General features: G+C 43.8%; 1 protein-coding gene and 1 pseudogene across 2 annotated transcripts in view; both read left to right on the forward strand.

The window, feature by feature from the left end:
- Nucleotides 1-13561, forward strand: part of LOC308571684 (vomeronasal type-2 receptor 26-like) — a gene marked incomplete at both ends in the record, with an annotated part of 363060 nt that overhangs the window by 197735 nt on the left and 151764 nt on the right. The window lies entirely within an intron of this gene.
- On the forward strand, nucleotides 3499-4445 carry LOC308570651 (olfactory receptor 14A16-like; annotated as a pseudogene). Its single transcript has one exon. The product of its transcript is annotated as an olfactory receptor 14A16-like (transcript).

Here is a 13561-nt window from a genome sequence, read left to right on the forward strand (position 1 = left end):
ACAGCAACACCTGGAGCTGCAACCCACTTTCATCCTCCTTGCCATACTTATGTGTGCCTGTGAGTTTCATAGAATCAGAATTCTAGAGCACTCTCTCCTTGCTACCTTGATGTTCAAGATGGCATGATGATCCTTTATGGTAACTGAGATATTTCCATAGTCATCCCTTTTCTCCACTGAGCCTTCCCTCTCTACTTGCAGGTTAATTCATAGGAGGGGATGGAAAGCTTTATAATGCTTCCCCTTCTGGAGTTTGGGGTCATTTCACCCCACAAGCTTCCCACCTGCCAATCCATGGGTTAGTGTATTCACTGAGCTATTTGGGTTGCTGATTGACAGGGCCAGAAAGTATCCCCCCCAATCTGATTTAAACTTGGTTGGGTTCCCCACCACCACCTTTCTTTCAGTGAAAATGATGGCTTTCTTTTGTTAGGTGGGAAATTGCTGTCTAGGTATGGTGGATGGAAACAACACTGGGAAGAATCAACTTAGTAAAAAGGAAAGCCCCCTTAAAGGGCCCAAGGTAGCGGGGACTGGGCATGGCACACTCAAACTCAGGTTGGGGTCTCTGCCTGGCTAGAATCCTCATTCTCTTTGCCCACTGAGAACTTGCCAACTTGGCTTACACCATGACAAGGTTCAGCACTGGCCAACTCCCATGGTGCAGGCTTGGCTTAGTCCAACTGCTGGATTCCATTCCACTACCTTCAGGCCCAGCAGGCCGGATCTTCCTGTTATATACCTGCTGGGATTGACAAGGCATCTGACTCTCACCTGAATCTCATAGCTCTCCTGACGAGTGCTTTGGTCTGCAGCCACACTGTCCATAGGCCCATTTGGTCTCCGGCACTGTCCATAGGCCCTCGCAGGAAGGTAGAGAGGAGAAAAGCCTATATAAGTCTTTCCACACCAGTGATTAGGGTAATTTTGCCCTGCAAACTTCTTCCCCTCCAGCCCTTGAGTTAGAGCCTTTACACAACTATTTGGGTTACTGGTTGACAGGGCTGGAAATGACCCCCCCCTTCAACCTGATTAACTCTTGGTTGGGGTTTTTCCACCTTTCCTTCAGTAAAATGTAAGGTTTGCTTTTGTTAGGCAGAATAATGCTGTATGTATAGGGGTGAAAATGGTATTAGGAAGGATCAACATAGTGAAAGGGGGCTCCATAAGGGACCTGAGGGGAGGATTGGCCTTGGCATGCCCCAAGCTTGGGTTGAGTCTCTGCCTGGCTGGAATCCTCAGCCCAGCTGCCCAGTGAGACCTTGCCAGCTTGGCTTGCACCAAGACAGGGTTCAGCATTGGATGACAGCCTAATATTTATTTATTTATTTATTTATTTATTTATTTATTTATTTATTTATTTATACATACCCCACCTATATGGCTGGATTTCCCCAGCCACTCTGGCCAGCTCCCAAAAGAATATTAAAAATACAGTAAAACAGCAAACATTAAAAACTTCCCTAAACAGGGCTGCCTTCAGATGTCCTCTAAAAGTCAGACCCCAACAGATCCCACAACCCTCACCCCCACCTCACTTTAGGCCACTGGTACCTCTTCTCTTGTGTGTGGATACTGTAGTTTTATTTACATAGGGATCCAGAGAACTGAGATGGCACACACCATATAGCAGAGGAAATGAACATTTTCTCTGTAGACTGACACAGTTCATTGAGGGATGCCTGCTTGCCATATGTTGTCAGTTGGGTGGGTTGACATCAGCAATGGCAACTTCAGAGCTAAATGTGGGCAGTACCAAAAGATCGAATTCCATTCCTTTTTCTCTTTCTGCTCCCTCACTCCCTCTCTTCCTGTCACTCTCTTTCCCCCATTGTTCCTTTCCTTGTCACTAGCATGAAACTAGCCCAAGATGTGATCATCAGACCACAGGCTGCTCACTCTTCCAATCTGTGATAACTATTCAAGATTCTAAAACAGTAGAGCATTCATCGTGAATAATAAACCTCAGGGATAAGATGCCAATGACACAGTTGATAATATAGTTCATGTTGGCCTTAGGGAATTAAACTCCCTATGTGGAACACAGATTTTCACAAGAGCCCTGCTAATGATTCCGATTTTTGCCATCACATGTTTTGTCAAATGCTACTTACTGCCTTTCTTGCAGGTGGTCTTCATTCTGTGGCTGCTCAAAGAACTTCCAACTCTGGCTTTGAAGCGGACAATTTTGCACAGTCGTTAGAAGATTGTTGTTGCACCTTTTTAAATATCTACATTTTCTCCCCAGACATACCACCATATATCATACCAGAAAGGTAAAATGACAACACACAGAAAATACCTTTGCCTGTATTTGTATGCTGCTCTTTCTCCTTTGCCACCATCACTTTTAATGATTTGGATTAAACTAAATATTTTAAAGGCAACTCAATGCACTTTATGCTTGAGGGGGAAATTGTATAGTTTGCATAGGTTTACTTCACAATACATTGATGATTTGGGAGGGGGGTAAAATTGGGCTGGCCAAAGTATGTATGCTGCTCTTAGTTTAGGGCTCGTGGATAAGGTCAGCAAAAAGTTACCTGCTGTTTACAGATCCATTATGGTCAGAAAAACTGGTGAGGTCCTTGGGAACATTATTGCATCATGCACTTTTCTAATGTTAATTTGTACAAGGTTTTTTCAACCTGCTCTAAAGGCCTTTATCTTCCTGGAGGATCTAACCAGTTTCATTATGACTTCTGCTATTTCCTTCAAAAGCTCTCTGATGTTTTGTCCAAGGATAAACCACCAAATTGCATTCCAAATTTTACCATAGATGAAATTCTGTGGCCACATTAATCCTTTCCATTCTTCCTCTAGTGCATCTTTAAAAGACATGATTATGTTACGCTAAGGATCACCCCACCCCATACGGGCACACTTGATGCCTTAGAACAGGGTCAGATTTGGTCTGTTAAATTTCATCAGCATCTTGTGTGAGGCCCAAATTTGATGCCTTCTGCCTTCCATTCTGCATGTGCACTATGTCATAGTCATGGCATCCTGCGGTACCCCCTTGGCTTGGTGCCCTAAATTCAACTCTGATTAGAAATTTGGAACTGGCACTTTTACAAGTGCCACATAATGCTCATTCCACACTTACAATAAATCAATCATTTCATGTAGCAGGACATACACTTTGGAACTTCCTGCTTTTGATATTAGACAGGAGCCTTCATGGTATTGTTTCCAGTGCTTGCTAAGCCATTTTGTTCTAGAATGCCTTCCCAGGCATGTAATGTGCTTTTGGCATGTATTTTTAGTAAGTGTTTTAAATTTCTGTTTAATATGTGTTTTCATTTGTATTTTTAAAGACTGTTTTAGATTCTGTTGTAAGGCACATAGAAGTATTTTGTCCTAGCAAGTGGTATATAAATGCTGTTAAACAAATAAATAATGTGCTACCACCCAGTTTTCCTACTTCTGTTTCCATAAGCAACAATATATGGTGTTCTGTTCTGTTTGTTTTAACAGGGGACTGCTTCTGCATCAGAAATGTCCAATCAGACTTCTGTGGGTGAATTCTTGCTTCTGGAATTTTCAAACACACGGGAGCTGCAGCTCCTACATTTTGCCACATTTCTTCTTATATACTTGACAACTCTGGTAGGAAACCTTCTGATCATTACAACTGTAGGCCTTGATCACAACCTCCACTCCCCTGTGTACTTCTTCCTTGCAAACCTTTCCTTTCTTGACATCTCCTACATCTCCGTCACCATCCCCAAATCCATGGTGAACTCTTTGATCAACTCCAGACAGATTTCCTACTCAGGGTGTGTTGCTCAGGTCTACCTGGTCATCACTTTTGCAGATGCAGAATTGTTCTTACAGCAATGGCTTATAATCGCTATGCTGCAATCTGTCACCCCTTGTATTACAGGGTGCTAATGAGCTGGTGTGTGTGTGTAGAAATGGCAGCTGGTTGCTGGATTGGTAGCATGCTTTATTCTGTTGTGCATACAGCTAATACCTTCAAGTTATCCTTCTGCAAATCTAACACCGTTGGACAGTTTTTCTGTGATGTCCCACAACTGCTGAAGATCTCTTGTTCAGCTACGTATGTCAATGATATCTTAATGTTTGTCCTGGGATATTCATTGGCATCTATATGCTTCTCTATCATACTAGTTTCCTATGTATACATATTCTCCACTGTGCTAAAGATCCCTTCTACCCAAGGAAGGTACAAAGCCTTCTCCACCTGCCTCCCATACCTAATCATTGTCTGTTTGTTTCTGGGCACTGGAGCTTTTACTTATACAAGACCAAGGTCAGCATCCTCAGTTGGTCGGGACCTCATAGCTGCTGTTCTCTATTCTGTGGTGCCTCCATTGATAAATCCCATCATTTACAGCTTAAGGAACAAAGAACTAAAGGGGGCTTTGAGAAAATTAATTAAAAAACTAAAATTCCCTACAATAAAACTTGTTATCTCGTAGTGTGCTGCCTGGTGTGTTTGTTTGTTTGTTTGTTTGTTTGTGTGTGTGTGTGTTTGTTTGTTTGTGTGTTAATCCTCTAGAACCCCCTGCCCAATGAAAGTGTCTACTTCATCTAGCATCTAAACAAAAAGGAGAGTCATATAACAGCAGATATTTTAACTCATTTTAAATTAATTTGCTTGAGCATTATGGGAAACACTGGCAGTCAGTTTAAAATGCATATGTTCCATCCAATTGTCCTGGCCCGCATGATCTTCGATCACTTGCCTAACAATAAGGCTACATAGATGTTCTGGGTCATTTTTTTCTATATATAATAATTTTTATTAGTTTTCAATTACAGTTCAATAGTAGCGACATTATGACAATACCCATTTATAATACAATTATTAATACCAATCATTCAGATAACAAATTATTTAATATAGATAAAGTCACCCCCGGGTGCTAGATTTGGTGGTTTGATGATTTTCTATATTTTAGGGTTGCTGAATCATAAATGTAGAGAAGAAAACTTTAAATAAATAAACCGTAGTCTCTCCCCTCACTGTCCTTTGCACCAAATGAAGTCTTATCTCAAGTTCAAACTTTAAAGTCCTTGCTGTTGGTTTGTTCTGCAGTTTGTCATCTTATCTCTTCTACCACACGTCTGTACTTTAGTTCAATTAAGCTCTAACTAACAGGAAAACCTCTGCTTCTTAATGGTGGCATTGGAGGGTTTTCAGTAGGTGAAGTACTTTTGCATTCAGTACCTCCTTGCCCCCCAAAATCCCATGCCAGAGTGAGAGCCAGGTACCAAGACGAACTATGAAATCCATTCCCCTCGTCCCTGGGGTCAATTTGTAGTCAACCTTGTTATTCTTTTCCCAACGATCTCCTGCTGTCATGGAGGCAGCCTCTATTCAGGCAGAGCAGAACTGGAAGCCAGATGTTCTAGGTATTGGACTGAGGAAGTTTCTCCTTGGTGTGTTTGTGTGTAAGAGAGTGTGTATTCCTGTGTGTGAGAGCAATGGAGTCAGGAACTCCCAGGTGTTGCTTGTCTTCTTGCAGTAGTGCCCAATTTTCAAAGTTTCAGTACTCACTACCTTCATAAATATGTTTTCTAACCCACTAAGGATATTCTGACACAAGGTTTCCGAACCCAGGTTGTAACTTGAGTAAGAGCTTCTATGATTCTTTCCACAAATTAGCAAATAAGTAGATGCCACAGATGTTTAATTTTCTGTTGTTGTTGCTTTGTTTGTATGTATGACATATAAATAGACTATAGGCCAGATGCGTATATTTGTGGGTATTTTAGTTTAGACATATAGAATGACCCAAACCAGCTAGTTCACTCTTTCTATTTAAAATAATTCCTACATGTACAAAGCTAAAAAAAAGATCAAGGTGCCTGGAAAAGATCAACATAATCACAGCTGACCTATATTCTATGTACTTAAATATATACAGTGGAACCTCTACTTACCACCATAATGCATTCTGGTGACCCGTCCTGTAGGCATAATGGGTCACTGGTAGAAGCGGCATTGTGTGCAGGCACATTCAGCGGCAGCACACTTCTGTGCATGCGTAGACTGCGGCAGCCGCTTCTGCATGTGTGTAAATGGCAGAAGCCGCTTCTGCGCGTGCGCAAATCATGGCAAACCTGGTATTTACTTCCGGGTTTGCTGTGGTCGGGCCCAAGTGGAGGTGGCCGTAAGTAGAGGTTCTACTGTATACTAAATAAAAAAGATATATAATAATATGTTCTGTGTGTTTTATTCCTGTATATGTATGTGTATATCTGGAGAAAGTATCTTTAGATTATATTTACTTAAGTCAGATTTATTTCCTTTGAGAACCATGTCCATCTATAGTATTTTTCCGTGTATAACACACCCCTGTGTATAAAACAACCTCTATTTTTTGGAGAAATGGGGGAAGATTGCCCAGATTTGTTGAACTTTTTTTGGGGGGGGAGTGCCAACAATCACTCACCTGCCTGACCTGATTGCCACAGCAGCCAATCGCCAGCTGACCTTGCCACAGCCACCATTCAACCCCCCCTCCCCAAATGCCGCTGACAATCTCCTGCTTGCGGCAGCCACAAATCACCCGTCCCATCTCAGCACTATCCATGTATAAGATGACCCCAAATTTGTAGCATTTAAAAAAAATAAAAAACCTTGTCGTATACACGGAAAAATACAGTACTTTCTTAAAGGTCTCTGCCCCCAAAGTGGAGAACAGTGTAATTTCTTAAAGATGGATAGAATGCTGTTTCAGGAAATGCACCTTCTCTACCACAAAGGGGATTGTTATGCACTGTCTGAAATAAAAGCTGGCTAAAAAAAATCAACAAAACCCATTTCTGTGTATTTTTCATTCCTTACAACCAAACCCATAAAAAGGTAAAGGGACCCCTGACCATTAGGTCAGTCATGACCGACTCTGGGGTTGCGGCACTCATCTTGCTTTATTGGCCGAGGGAGCCGGTGTACAACTTCTGGGTCATGTGGCCAGCATGACTAAGCCGCTTCTGGCGAACCAGAGCAGTGCATGGAAACACTGTTTACCTTTCCGCCGGAGCGGTACCTATTTATCTACTTGCACTTTGATGTGCTTTCGAACTGCTAGGTTGGCAGGAGCAGGGACCGAGCAACGGGAGCTCACCCCGTCGCGGGGATTCGAACCGCCGACCTTCTGATCAGCAAGCCCTAGGATCTGTGGTTTAACCCACAGCGCCACCTGCGTCCCTAATGCTCAACATTAACCAAAGAGAAGGAATCAAAATCATGAACTATTATAACTACTGTTAGAGTTAAAAATAACTTTTAAGTATGATGATGTTTAACTATTAAAAGTCTTTAGGGTGCCACAAGATTCTTCAATGCAAGAATCTAGCATGGCTGCTCTATGTTACGTGTCCTGTGTTGGGAAAGCCTGTCCCTAAACAGGGTTGAACTGATGGAATCTGAATTAATAATAGAGCAGCTAATCTGCATAACAGGCACAAGAGGGCAGTAGAAGACAACAGATAGCAACACCAAGTATGGCACAGACAGATGGACTACATTTTTAGTTGGTACTCATAATGAACACCAGGGTGCAGAAAGTCATATACTGATGCGACTGTATGTTCTCCACTTCATGTAACAGATCCGTTCAGTGTTAATGAAATACAGTGGTACCTTGGATTAAGAACTTAATTCGTTCTGGAGGTCCGTTCTTAACCTGAAACTGTTCTTAACCTGAGGTACCACTTTAGCTAATGGGGCCTCCCGCTGCCGCCGTGCCGCCACCGCACGATTTCTGTTCTTATCCTGAAGCAAAGTTCTTAACCCAAGGTACTATTTCTGAGTTAGCGGAGTCTGTAACCTGAAGCGTCTGTAACCTGAAGTGTCTGTAACCCGAGGTACCACTGTATGCCTAAACTGTACAGTGAAATGTGGGGGTTTCATGTGTCATGCATAATAATCTAAGAATGTCATGCATAATAATCTAAGAATGTCATGCATAATAATCTAAGAATGTCAAGGAAAGCCAAAAGGATTTTATCAAAGACTAGCAATTTTTTGTGGGGAGACAAGGAAGTTCAATACAACCCAAAACATATATTCAAACGGGGTGAATGGGTATTAACATGACAAATGTGATTTAGTTTAAGCAAGTATACATTGGGGCAAAAAAAATGCTAACTTCACACAATAGTCACCTGTTGGTGACTGACCTGGAAAGAGACTTTGGGATCATAGTGGACAGTTACATTAAAATGCTGACTCAATGTGAAACAGTTGTGAAAAAGGTGAATTCTGTGTTAGGGAACGTTGGAAAAAGGGATCAAAAATAAAACTGCCAACATCATAATCTCATTGTGTGTGTGTGTGTGTGTGTGTGTGTGTGTGATGTAAGTGCAGTTGGTATTTCAACCTCCAATAGAAAACAGACTCCTCTTTTATCCGACTTGTTGCTAAACTCCTAATGCCGCCCAGCCAGGCAGCTAGTGCATAGGAGAGGCAGCGCTATGACAAGATCTGCAAGGATGCGCAGTTTAAGATGCAGTGGATCTCAGCTTTGGTCAGCTGATTCCCAGTTCAGTCAGGCTCAGCGGATGTTATGTCCCCAACCCAGCTCTGTCAAAGATATGCTGAAGTAATTTGCTCAGCCAGTTGATCTGAAAATGGCTAAAATAAGAGTGGTGTAATTCCCCCTAAAGGGACTAAACCAAGCGGGTGGGGGGGGGGAGGGACTCAGGCTAGATTCTAGGCCCCTTCAGCTCAGTCACCTGACCTGGCAGCCCAGTGCAAAATACTATTCTGCCAGACTTAATTTAGACAGCTGGCAGCTGGGGTTTTTTTTTTAATCCCCACCATTGTGAATGTTTGTTTTGTAATCTTTGCTCTTGATTTCTGACAACCAGCAATAAAAATATAAAGAAAATAATTATATCCTACATATCAGGCACATTAATGCCCCCCAGGCCTTTAAACAAATAGATAATCAAATCATTTATCTCAACAGGAAGGGAGTTCCACAGAACTGAACACAACTCCCTTCCTATCTGTCTGAACCATGGGGGACTACAGACAGTGAATGAAGACCACTAAACACTTCAGTGATTGGGCAGGGATATAAGGCATCTATTGCTCCTTAAGGTACCCTGGACTCAAGTTTTTAAGGACCTTCTAATCAACATGAAAACCTTGAACCTGGCCTGGTAGCAGATGGACAAGCTTTAAATTACTGGAGTTACACACCCACCAATAGTCCTGATTTCTCTGGGACATCACAAATTGACAAAAGCCACCCTGACTCCTTATATCAATCTGTGATGCCCCAGTTTCTCTGCTACTGACAGAGGCCTCCAATTAGGTCCAGATATCAACCATGGTCACTGATGTGTTGCAAGGAAGCAGGCTGCACTTCTGGAAGTGCACTTCTGGTGCAGTGCCAACTTCTGGAAGTATGTCAGCAGCCACGGTGGAGGTTGGTGGCGGCAGTGAACTTCATCAGGCCTCAAGGCAGTGGCTCAGTTTGCTGGGCCTCACAGCAGTGGCGGGCCTCATAGGGCTTCACAGTGGCGGCAGCAGACCTCGATGAACTTCATGGCAGTGGACAGTGGTAGCGGGCCTCATCAGCCCTCACAGTGGCAAGGCAGTGGCAGACCTTGCCGTGATAGTGGTCTTGTTGCAGCGGCAGCGGAAGTAATGAGGAAGGCCAGACAACAAAGATAGGCAGTGGAGGGTGCGCCAGTGATGGTGGGACAAAACTGGATGGAGGAATAAGTGGTGAAATCATGTGGGGGGTCTGAACACATGCGGGTGGCAGCATGTGGGGGGGGGAGTGCCCAGGCTTTTGGCTCAAAGATGTTGGAGGGTATGGAGCTATGAGCTGGCAGTAGTCTGCCCCCACCAACAGTTTGGCGGTAGCCTTTTGCAGCAGCTTGAGCTTCCTCAACTGGTCCTAAGATAGCCCCAAATAGAGCACATTCATTACACATTGATGAGTTAGAACATCTGTATAGCTCTGTTCAGGTATTATTATATATAATGTTCGTAAATCTTGGACATTGAAGATTTGTCCTGGTCAGGTGCATGTAATGTCTTTTGTTTTGTAGCTGTGTGTTTCGTGCTCGTACTGTATTGTGCTGGCCATTGACTATAAACAATAAAACTGATTGTCTTATTGATGTGAACAACAGCATTAGACCTCAGGCCTTTGTTTTGTGCCATTAAAAAATCATTTGGCATAACATTTGTCTCTCACTCTGTCTCTTTTCCACCTGCCTGTCACACAACCAATGTTGTACCTTGGAGACTCCAAGTTCAACTCCAAACTTTGGTTCCAGAAGGCTTTGTTCCCTCCCTCATCAACAAGGCCTCAAGAGTTTTGCCACGTTATAATTAGGGCTTTTGTGTTTGCTCAAAGCCCTCAGAGAAACTGACAGAACTCTCACTCCCAGAGGGAGAAGGCTGAGAGACATTTATTCCTATAATTACTTTGGGTAAAACTTTTTAATGACCTGGTTGCTGCTAACTACTAAATACGAAGCACCTTGTTAACCAGGCTGCACATTAATGACATAAGGTTGTCAAGGGGAATAAGAGTAATTTTTAAAAAATCATTTCTCATCAGCAGATGCCTGTTTCATGGTCTGCTTTACGAAAGGGCCTAGGAATTATGTTCAGGATGTGATCTAAAGATAGATTTACACTTCAACACTATTAATTTCAGTGCAGCCATTCCAATTTAGCACCAAGATGTATAGGAAGACAGCCCTACCAAATTCATTTGGCTTAAGCTTAAATTGCCTTATATACTGCCTTCCTAATTGGCAGGCACCGTGCATATATTACATTTCCTCCAACCTGCTTCTCCCAGCTCTGCTTGCCCACCATTATACACAAACATTTTGGAGAAATATTGGGGATACCTTTGCAAAATTATATTGTGAACACTTACTGTCCTTCCAATTTCAATACCCTACTCTGTACCTCCAGACATAAAATATATTGTGTAGTTGGTAGGATGCATCTTTTATACAGAACAGTGAGAAATTAAACACTGCAACCTTTCCTATCCAGTTTCTGTGGAGGGCAATGGAAAGAAGGAAGTGCTTGGGAATGTGTGTCCATTTGCAACCACACAGGAAATAAGGAGGCAAAACACAATCTTGGGTGACTATTAATTTCAACACAATAGATTTGCAGTAGGGGACAATGGTGCAGGATACTAACTGTTCATAACAAACTGTGGTGAATCTAACTAGGCAAGGGTAAGGGGTAGTGTGACATCCAACCCTTTGCTTAAGCCCCACCTGGAGAGGCCCTCCTGCTTCACCCTTTCCTGTTTCACCCTGCAGGAATTCACCTGCACTGATTAAAAGGTGGAGGAATGAGTGATTGAAGGCTGTAGGAGACGCAAGTTTGCCTCATGTCAGCCATCCCCTCCAACCTGAGGCAGAGCAAGGTGGGTGTGGTGGGGGCGTGCCACCCCTGGTGTCATTCCTGAGGGGGGTGACATCGCTGCAGGCGGCGCCCCCCCGGACTCTCTCTGCCGCCAGTGCACCCTCTTGGGATGTGCGCTGATGCACCTCAGGATGTGCGCAGACAACAACACACACACACACGGGATGCGCGCTGACACTGATGCACCCCCTGGGGTGCACACCGACGCCGCTAGCTCCACCTTTGCCCGCCCCTATGGGCATTGGCCCCACCCCTGGGTGCAACGCCCCAGGTGCCCAACAGGCTTCCTCAGTTACTACCTCCAACATTGGCATAACATACCCTCTAACATCCTGTAGAGGAAAATTGGGAATTATGTCTTTCAGGGCCAGGCTCCCGCAGAAGTTATATGAGAGCTTGGCCTCTCAAAACATGTCTTTGGGAGCTGTGCTTTTGCAGGAGCCAGGAGATTTGCTTGAGAGCACCGCCCCACAAAATGGGTGTCTCTGGGGGCCACACTCTCTCGGGAGCCAAAACAGGGTATCCCACGATCCAATCTGAAGCCAGGGCAGCTTTTGTAATTCTGGTATATCCCACTCAAAGCAGGGGAGTTGATGGGTATGGCACAGTGTGTGGATGTATGGTGACACCAACACCAGGTCACCCATTCTCTAAGTGGCTGCAATGGCTACACATTTCCACAGCGACACCATACATTTAAAACAATCTCATACCACTTTAAGAGGCATAGCTTTCTCCAAAGAGTCCTGGGAACTATAGCTTAATAAAGGTATCTGGAATCATTCGGGGACCCATAGCAAAGTTCCGCTACCCAGATTCTTTGGAGGAAACCATGATTCCTAAAGTGTGCTTTAAATGCATGGTGTGGATGTGACCTACATGTGTAGTCTTGCATATGTAAAGGGATCTCCCATTTCCTTTGTGTCAGGAGTGAACCTGCCACAGTAATGACCGGAGGCACCAACTTGGGCCCCAGAGCATGGGTGCCCAGTGGCGTGTGTGCACAACATGATGTCATGTCACCCTAACGTCATGGTGTGCGCACACCACTCTCCAGGGCTATGGTGGCAACTGCACAGGAGCCTCTTCCTCTGCCACGGGGCCTCTGATGGGACCCGTGGTGGCTGTGGCTGTGCTTCCACAGCAGCAGTGGGGTGGAGCATGGGTGCCCTGGCCCAGTTGCCATGGTGGCACCAGTGGTGGAAAGAGGCCAGGCATTCACAGTGATAATTTTGTGTGTGCCCAGGCCCCCAAGACCACCTGGGAATGGTGCCAGGTGCAATAACAGTCCCCTTCTCAACACACACATGGAAATCTCTTACATCAGAGCCCTAACTTACAGCAGAAAGTCTACATGTATGGCAAGGTGATGCCCCCTGCCATACAAGAGTTTCTGGCCTTTGCTGAACATGGTTTCTGTCTCTCAATGCAAGCTATAATTTGACTTAGTTATATGTTCTATTCCCATTTATTGCCGCCTATCTGGTATTGGTTTTCAAAGGACATGATCACTTCCTCCCAAGGCTCCCTGAATTTTCACGTCATTGATCAGTTCCTTCCTGTTGGTGAGGACCAAGTTCAAGAGAGATGACAGCCTTGTTGCTTCTGCCGCCTTCTGGGAGATGAAATTGACATAGAGGAATTTGTTGGACCTTACATTCTTGGCAGATTTTGAGTTCCAGCAGATGTTGGAGTTGTTTAAGACTCCCATGAATATTGCATCTCTCCTTTTTGAATGTTTGGTAAGCTGCTTTAGGAAGGCATCATCCATGCCCTTGTGTATTTTTTTTAAACCCATCTCTTTCTTATTTAAGAATCTATAATCTATACATTCATAAAATATAGCAAGTTGAAATGCAACATATAAAAATAATTAGAACCATCAAGAAATACTGGCTGGTTAATTGAGAGAAAAGTCAGGTCGCAAAGTCCAATCTAAACAACAACAGCAAAAGTTTGCAAATGACATCCCAAGGAAGGGAAGGATCAATGGTTCTTGCCAAATCTCTGCTGGTAGGAAATTCCACAGGGTGAGGCCTACACCCTCAATCCCTAGTGAATACCAATTGAACCTTGAGGCCATGGGGATCCATCAGAATTGCCCCATCAGAGGATTTGAGCAATCAAGTTGAACCATAAGGAATTAGGTGGTCCCTTAGGAAATTG

Source organism: Podarcis bocagei (genome assembly GCF_964188305.1).
Source record: "Podarcis bocagei genome assembly, chromosome: 13".
Taxonomy (NCBI): domain Eukaryota; kingdom Metazoa; phylum Chordata; class Lepidosauria; order Squamata; family Lacertidae; genus Podarcis; species Podarcis bocagei.